Here is a 9,274-nt window from a genome sequence, read left to right as displayed (position 1 = left end):
CACACAGGCAATGTTTTGCATTGTGAAGATTTCCTGTATATGGTAAACAGTGTATATACATTTAATCTTTTGGCAATCAGTAAGTTTGATAACTGCCTCTGCGGGTTGCAAATGATATTTGTCAAAACACGGATGGAAGATCATAATGACTTAAAGCATCCAAAAGACCCTGCCGAACGAGTCTATAAATTAATTTAGCTTATTGCATTAACATTGTATAAGAGCAATGATGATTGAATGCACAAATTACAACATGAGCATGAGGGTGGATGAACTGTGTGCAATCTGTAAGAATGTGAGCATGGATGTTTGAAGCATCTTTGTGAAACAAAGGATGGATCTTATAACACACTTCTAAGATTTTTTCTCACTGGTCACTTACTGAGAATGAGACCGATCAAACGTCCGTCAGTAGAAATGAGAGCGAGAAAGAGAAAGGCAGAATATTTCTTTATAGTATGTCCCTCTCCTGTTGTAGATGACCCCCAACAGGCAAACAGTGTGTGTGTGTGTATGTGTGTGCGATGTTTGTGTGTTGCCGATATCAAAGAGGTGGTGTAGCTCTGCACATATGTAAGTCTTTCTGGTGTGGACCATTAGCTTTGATGGCTGATTCTTATCCAGTGAGAATTGCCTGCGTCCTCTGCTCTGATCTCTCAGTCTTTGGTTCAGTGCAGTGGACATGTGGAATAAAGGTAATATGTCTCAGGGACATCAGACAGCTTGGACAGTATCTTGCTTGTCACCGTCTTGAGTAGTGTCGTCAATCATAGTCCACCTCCCCCTCCCAACCTAATTGCTTCTTTCTGTTCACCCCCTTACATCCATCTAACACTGTCCTCCCTTTGTGTCATCCCTTGTCTTTCATCTTTTTCTTCTTCTTCATCACTGATCATCCGCTGGCATGACTGTTAAAAGATACTTTGGCAAAATGCCATATCAGTCATTATAGAAATGGGACCTAAAAAAGGAAACGCAAGAGATGGATGTTTGATTATTTATTTTTTAAGCTCTGTTAAAATGCAATTTCTCCAGGTTGTTCATGAAACAAATCAAGCTTCTGAAAAAAACACATAAAATAAATAGTCATTTTTTGGATGTAAGAGCTTTGGAAGTTAATGTTTTTTTTTTGCACATTCTTCGTTTCCTTTAAAAAAAAAAAAAAGAAAAAAAAAAGAAAATGAGGCTGAAGATTACGGTCAATAAACAACGTGAAAAATTACTTTATGCCACAAATTTTGTAAACACTTATTATACTTTTACGCAGTCGTTTCATTAAAGCCATACTGTGAAAATGATTGTTTTAATAATGAAAGACTCTTAATAAAAAACTGTTAATTGGTTAATCGTATGTTTCCTACTATATATAATGAAAAATAATAATAATTGAACATTCCCAGAATTACCTCTTTACATTTGATCGTTTTTAGGTTTTCGTGTTACATCTCATGTTTAATTAGTCACTTTAGTTTATTGCTCGTGAGGAATTTTTCGACTCATTATGTGTCTTTCTTTTTACCACATGTGTTATTATTTTGATATCGGTGGTTGTGCAAATTCAGAAGAGTGTTTTTTTTTATGTTTTATACTGTAGAAAGTACAGGTTGTACATTTGTACTGTGTTTTTACACAATTATTCTTTGTACCCCAGCTGCCAGTTTTGTTTTGTAAAAACAACAGAATTGTTCTTACAGCACATGCTGACTCTGGCTCCTACTCTGTAGACAAATAATAGTCTGTGGAACATTTGGGGAAGCGCCTCTGTTGTTTTCTAGTGTGTATGGTGTTGTAAGGTGGGATAGTGTGGCAAGGCAGGCCAGTAAGTGTCTCCCTCCTGCTGTGAGAGACAGGAGGAATGAATCCCTCTTCTGCCCAGAGCAGATGTTTCCGCTGCTTTAACAGATTTAGACACACCTGCTGCCTCCAGCTTCAGTTCAAATTAAGGTGAGACCGGTCTGCATTTCAGATCTCCTGAAGTTGCTCCATGTTGTCTGGAGACTAGTTAGGATGCGATCTGTTTCTGCGTATCTAACTGGATGTGCTTCAGCGGGGTCTCACTGACGCTCATGGTGACGCTCGTCACATCATTCTGTCGAGCAGAATTAGAAAATAGATATTCCCACAAGAGTGCTGAGATTTTGCTTATTCCTGTCTCTAAATTTCCTAGTTTCATGAGTGTAGAGATAATAATACTGCAACTGGTGCAGAAGCAAAGATTATAGTTATTAGATCGTTATTTATAAAACTGCTTCTTTCTCGTTATAATACACTGATGTTAAGTGATGGATGATTGTGGAATAATTACATGTCATGTAGTTTACAATTAGAGTCTACTGAGTTCATTTGAACTCTGCATAAATGTAATGATTGAGGATTGGATTGTGTTTTGTGAATGTAACCAAACATCTGACAGTCCTGTAGGCAGGTCCTTGTCAGGTGACATGTGTGTCCCCATGATACCTGATATAATCATCACTGAATTTACTGACATTATTTGACTGACATGATTTTTTTTTTTTTTTTAAATGTGCATTGTTTCAATTGTTTATTGTTAATCACAATATCAACCAGTTTGCATGGACGCATTCATTGCTATAACATTTTAATGGATTATAGAATTAGAAAAAAAGTACTGTACCCAAATTTAGCTTTTATTAAAATAAATTTCAGTTTATAGACATGTGTAAAGTACATTGTAAAAAAAAAAGAAAAAGAAAAAAGATTAGAGTACTTTTTACAAAGAAAATAGTTTTTCAACTTCAAATTTTCACTCACTATTTCCTGAGAAAATGCATGGCAATACATGACAATAGCCTATATATTTGCAGTGATATATTATTATTATACAAATAATAAAGTAAAAAAAAAATAAAAAAAAAATAAATAAAAAGTATGGAAGCAGTGTAACATTGCTTTTAAAAAATAAATAAATAAATAAATAAATAAAACATATAGCCTAATATTTTTCTATTTACTCATATAAATTATATATTTTATTATTTATTTTTTTATGGTTACATGGTTTTTTATTTTTAATTCTTTTTTTCTGAGAATGGCGAATGTAATCTTTTGGGTACCAAAGATGCGCGTCTCCATCACCCTTCGCACAACATGAATATATAAGAAGATCCCCAATAATCTAGTGCGGGTGAGATCGTGTGATGGTGAACAAGTGGGACTTCTGCCACTTTAATATGCCCTGACGTCATTCTAATGCAGGACTGAGGATGACCTCGAGCGCGAGAAAGGGGAGAGAAATCAAACGTATCGTATCGTATAAAATTCAGCCTTGGCTCTCTGGCAGCACTCTGGTTGTGATACACCGGGGTCTGTTAGTGCCGTGTCCAGCAGAGCTTTATCACACAAGGATGCAGGGATGCTGAGAGGCCGGCGCGTGGAATGTGCGCGTCATCACAGCGACAGAGGAGCTTGGATATAGAACGTCACAGAGCGCGTGAACGCGCTTGAGAGAAAGAGAGAGATGGGCAATCAAAGCCTCACAGCATCTCTCCCATCGCTCCCGGAGTCACGGGGAAACGACAGCGGAGCCGGTGACCACCACGGCCGCCCTCAGAAGCTGGACTCGCCGATAGATTAAACACGAGACTTCACTGCTGAAGTCACCGCGTTACGTCGGCGTTCGTTCCCGGAAAACCGAAATAAATCACATCAAATACGTGCAAACGGAAAGAGAGTGTTGATTAGACTCACAGAGGAGGAAAACATGTCATATAAGTGAATTTGTGTTTGTTGTTTGGTTTTTCCCCCATATGCGCTTATAATGGGAGAAGCCGGCGGTCGTTTCCAAACAAGCTCTTCAGTGGACAAATCCAACTAGACTTCATTAAGAGCGCGCGCGTGAACAGACCTTCACTTCTGCAACCGTTTCCTCTGAATCTGTTTTATGTCTGGGTGTTGTCGGGAGAAACCGTGAAACATTTCCTGCTGTTCTTGGACGACGGAGAATCTTTTGGTTTATCCCGAGCTCAGGCTGATGGAATTGCGCTGAGCAACGCTTAAGAAAACGAGGAAATACCCACAGAGCTCCAACATCACAGACCTCTGGTTTCTCCCTGCGGCTCGTTCCCAGGTAAAGGCACTTCTGTGGAAAATATTCTGTATTATAGATTCAACTCTTTCTCCTTTGACTGTTTGTTAGGCTGTTGTACAGTAAGCAGGGTTTCCATTAGGAAAATGCATAAAATGCTGTTGGGATAAGGGGAAATAATAGGAGCGCTTTTTAAACAGTGTGCTGCTGCAACCTGTTCAGGAGCCTTTTACGAAATGCAGAGCGACAGGCGCTTCATCCGCGCGCGTTTCAATTGGGGCATCGGGCACGCGCGCGGATGGTGCTGTAGCGTGCATGATTGTGTGTGTCGAGATATTAAACCTGCATATTGACCCATTTTAATACCAAGCATAAAAAAATGCTTTAAAATTGTATTTCCTTTTTGGACAGAGCAGATTCATATCTTTGCTGTACAAATTCCCTGAAAATTTCACACATTTTATTTAACTGGTTATTTTTTGGTCATATCTTTACATTACTGTACATTGATTTAATATACCCACATTTTTTTTCACACAACTTAGACTAATTTTGAAATCGACAAAGTAAACTGTGTAAATTAATGTCATGTGCAGAGAGTACCAGAGTTTAACACCAGTTGGAAACATGGACTTTTAAATTCTTTACAGGAATTTATTGCCGTTAAATATATTATTTTTGATTAATTTACTGTATATGCCATCCCAAGCATTTTAATTCAGATTCAAAACAGCAAATAGAACAGGAATAAAATATTGAAATGCATAAGCTTATCAATCTAAAATCATGTTTTTCATATATTAGTCTTTTTGCAATATAGGCTAGATATGGATATATGATTTCTGTTACATGTTTATTCATGTGTAGTACTTACTTCACCCCATGCAGACAATGTACGTTTTGTTAAATTGGTGTTACAACACTGCTCGGTCTTCCCTCATTTTTTTTTCTTAGTACCGTATATTTGAAAATGCTTTGACGTCACGAAAATTAGATTCACTCCGGCCCCCAGCATCCTTCTCTGTCCTCCTGAAACACACACACTCACACACACAGTGGAACGTAAACCTATCTCCGTATATCAAAGACAAGTAATCGCTGGTGCACTGATGTGCCGAACATCTGATGGGAGGAGAGGTCGAAGCAAGAGCAGCAGTTACCACACACACACACACACACACACACAGTCTGAAAGAATGGGCCACATTTATATGCTATCCTAGTATGGCCATCCCAAACCTAGTGGATAGCAGAACTGAGAAGACACAGAAGCGCTCTGTTCTGTGAGCAGGGAATGCTGAGCTCTCTCTCTCTCTCTCTCTCTCTCTCTCTGGCCCAAATAGCAGATATGGAGCTCACTGTGTCATTTGGGAGCAGGGTAATGGATGAAACCAAATGTGTGGCTGTCCTTGTGTTGGACTGCTTTGTTACTGTACATGTGAATTTCATCTTTACTATAGTGAAACACATTCATAAGGCAGTTGCAACATACTTTTGGCCATCTTCAAGAGCATATTTGTGTACAGTAGTGCATTATGTGGACGTGTCGTATCAGCTTTTTCTGTGTGCGTGCATGTTAGCAGCAGCACCAGACAGCATGTCTTGTTTATTCATGCAGAAGCAACGGATCAATGAGCTCTAATTGATTTCAATGAACTGATTAAAGACAGAGAGGCGGGAGGCCACAGCGTTGGAGGATATATGAGCATGTGTGCATGTGCTTTATGTGTTTGATGCCATGCTGGAGTATAGATTCTGTGATCTCACAAGATGAAGAGCCCAAACATATGGGTGTAGATGCACACATAAGTGTGTGTGTGTGTGTGTGTGTGTGTGTGTGTGTGTTGGTCTCATACCCTGTAACAGATGGGCTGAACTGAGCCAGATAGGGAGTTGGACACCAGGCTCTTGAATCTCCATGTGTTCATCTGATAGTTACTGATTTCTCTGTAGTCTAATACTGTGACTGTGTATGCAATATTTACCTCACTGTTCCTCCACTTTGCCCGAAATATGTTCATTCAGAACAGCTCATCGGATTCATTTATTCTCGGATTCTGCTGTGAGGTGTGTGTTGTATGTGTGTGTGTGTGGTATTGTCATGGATGAATTAAGCCGGGGGATAAAAGGTGGTGCTGTCAAAAGGTCAGATTTGATGGTTTCTCCTGGTTTGTGTTATTTCTGCCAGCTTTTGTTATATGTCTGAGTGCTCTCGTCTACAGAGCCTGTCTGGGTGTTTAGTGGTCTTGGTTCAGAGCCTGTGTGATGTTCAGATGTAAGAGATAGATTCAGGGGGAAAATGTGAACAAGAAAAGCAGGATTCTCTCACAACTATACACACATCCTTGTTTCTCTGTGGTCATGCGTCCCAGAGCTTTAAGTCAATGCTAGCCATCATGTCACCACTCAGGAGCCATTTTAATGAGATCTGTGTCCTCACTAGGGTGTGATGGTCCTTCTGTCTCCTCTGGGTTGTGTTTCCCTCTCCCCTCTTTCGACAGATTGTTCTGTTCTTTTTGTTCACAGCACCTCACTCATCTCTATCTCATAGGCTCTCGTTTTAAGGTTAGAGGAAGGTCAAATGCTCAAAAGAACACACTCGGCTACCATGGTTTGTGAAGTATTCTCGCACATCGGTGTTATAAAACAGACCAGTGAAGAGGGCCAAGCGGATTAAAGACATGAATGAAACCATTGGACACACACATAGACTTACACACACTCACATTCACATCCCTCAGTGTGTGAGGCACCTGTTGGGTTGTAAGACTTAAAGGTGATGTGTGAAGTGTAGCAGCTCTGTAGAAATTCGATGTTCCTGAACAGAATTCTGTTATATTTATTCCATATATATATGTATGCTGCAAAGTTTTGGGCTGGTTCTTTTTGAAAGAAGACTACTACACTCACCAAGGCCGCATTTGTTTGATAAAAGCAAAAAGTTAAAACAGTAATATTGTGAAATTTTATTACTGTTTAAAATAACTGTTTTCTGTTTTAATACATCTTAAAATGGAATTTATTCCTGTGATGGCAAAGCTGAATTTTCTGCAGCCATTACTCCAGTCTTCAGTGTCACATGATCCTTCAGAAAACATTTTAAAATTCTGATTATGAAACTCAAAAAAATATAAACTCAAAACATTATTTAAAATTATTATTTTTTTAATTCTTGTCAGCTTATTTCAATGTCACAAAAAATGAATACATAATTAAATATAGTAATTAAATGTGTTTTTCTTCTTTTTAAAGTTACAAAAGTGATTTAGTCAAGAGGAGATTTTCTCTCTTCTGTTGTTTGATTGAATGACAGACAGCAGGAATATTAGACTGCTGTCACTTTAAGAGCTGCCTGGATCCAGTGGACTGTTACACATGTGTTTTCTTTCTCAGCTGTTTGCTTTCACTTAAGACCTTAATTACTCCGTTTATGAGGATACTTGCAAAGATGGGCAATTTGACACATACTGGTGTGTACTAAGCCGTTCACGGCCTATAAAGTGACAGAAATAACCTGTGCACTATGAACACCATCTTCACGTGCACGCATCTCTCAGATAGTGTGCGTATATAGCTAAATTAGTTCTGTTTTGCTGCTGATTGCATTTCACTAGCTTAAATCACTTGTTTTTAAACCACTATGATTACTAATACACACAAATGTCAAGTTTCTGTGACACATGAGTGTGTAACCATGATAGAGACAATAGTCCGAAATCTCTAAATGTTAATCAATAAATGTTAACCCTGTCTACCGGGATATCATCCACCCCTAACATATATATAATTGGTTCCCCAGACGGTTCTACCGCCCACATTGTCTCCCAGGAAATTGCTTACTTTTAGCTGTCTCTGCATTGGGATAAAAATATTTCAGCATCAAAAAAATACACACTTCACTTTTAACACAAAGTTTATTATGGCAGATTTGTCAGCTCCCAGAGTGTGTTTGACAGGACCAATAAACCCACAACACAAGCAGCCGGAGCAGCTCGCAGGTTTCCAGGGCATGACGCTGTGAAATTCATTCAGTGTTAATAAGAGCAGTCTAAAAATATAAACACTCAGGTGGGGATGGTGTCAGGTGACTTTTTATTTTTCTTGTTTGTGTTTAGAAATCTGTTTAAAATGCAGTGTTTAATTCATCATCTGCTTTTCATTTATTCTGTCTATCTATTAAACGGAAATCATTGCAGGTTTAACACACAGAATCATACAGAGACATGTATTGATTGCATCGATCCGCATTGATATTCAGTTTAGTCACGTGACCAGCGCAGCAAGGTCACTGCTCGTCTATGGCCTGATTTCCTCTTCCTGCTGTTGAGGGGATTTGAGTAAATCCGCATTGCACGATGACGCTCAGCTAGATTAGTATATTTATTATGTAAGACACGCACATACACACACAGACACTTGCACTTATATCTGTAATCATATTCCATCAAATTTCAGGGATATAAATAGAAGCATTAGTTGCTAGTCTGTCCTCGAATGGAATTCAAGCAATGCATTCACTATCAGAGGAGTGAGTTGAAATGCATTGAGTGGGCTATTACACCATTTCCTTCCTGTTCTGTTAACATATGCTCACACACTAACACACACACACACACACACAGAATGGGACTATTAAGCCTAATGGCTTCTCTTATGGCAAGTGGGCTCTGGCTACTCTTGGTAACGCTTTGAACAACCACTTTTCTTGATATTTCTCTCTCTTTGTTTCTCTGTCTGATCAGGGTGTTTGTTTAGATATGCGTGTGTGTGTTTGACTGTCTGCTGTGGATGCCTGCGTCTGTCTGTGCCCTTGTCTGAATGTTAATGTGTAATAGGCGTTAGACAGCACACAGTTAGTGCCACCATCAAAACGGCCAGCGATATGACAAACAACCATCACAAGCAAGTTGCCAGGGACAATAACGTGGGTTATTTCTGAGTCAAACATTTTGTTTTTTCAAAAAGGGGAAAAAATTGGATGCAGTCAAGGATCTGATTGGATTGTGGAAAAACAATCTGGAGGGCATACATTTTGGATTGAAAAATAAAGGGATTTTAAAGAAAAAACAAAGTCATTTCAAATTTTTCTAATTATTTAATTTGATGAAATAAAGACAATTAAAACTAAATTTTTCATAATATTTTTCTTAATGAATCCTAGTTCTTTTTTATTTCTACTCTATTGCACTAATACCTCAGGTTCTGTTAGTAATATTGTAATTTGTT

The 9,274-nt window shown here is 38.6% G+C and overlaps 1 protein-coding gene across 2 annotated transcripts in view; it reads left to right on the top strand.

Annotated features, from left to right (window-relative positions):
- Positions 1-3,202: 3,202 nt before the first annotated feature.
- Positions 3,203-9,274, top strand: part of LOC113105858 (neuroligin-2-like) — a 145,024-nt gene continuing 138,952 nt past the window's right edge. Inside the window, exon 1 of one of the 2 annotated variants that reach the window (XM_026267209.1) lies at positions 3,203-4,090. The gene's annotated coding sequence lies outside the window, so the exon portion shown is untranslated. The remainder of the gene's footprint in view (positions 4,091-9,274) is intronic. The other variant, XM_026267208.1, reaches the window with a different exon arrangement.

This window comes from Carassius auratus, chromosome 7 (assembly GCF_003368295.1).
Source record: "Carassius auratus strain Wakin chromosome 7, ASM336829v1, whole genome shotgun sequence".
NCBI classification, from domain to species: domain Eukaryota; kingdom Metazoa; phylum Chordata; class Actinopteri; order Cypriniformes; family Cyprinidae; genus Carassius; species Carassius auratus.
This window is presented reverse-complemented; position numbering and strand designations above follow the sequence as displayed.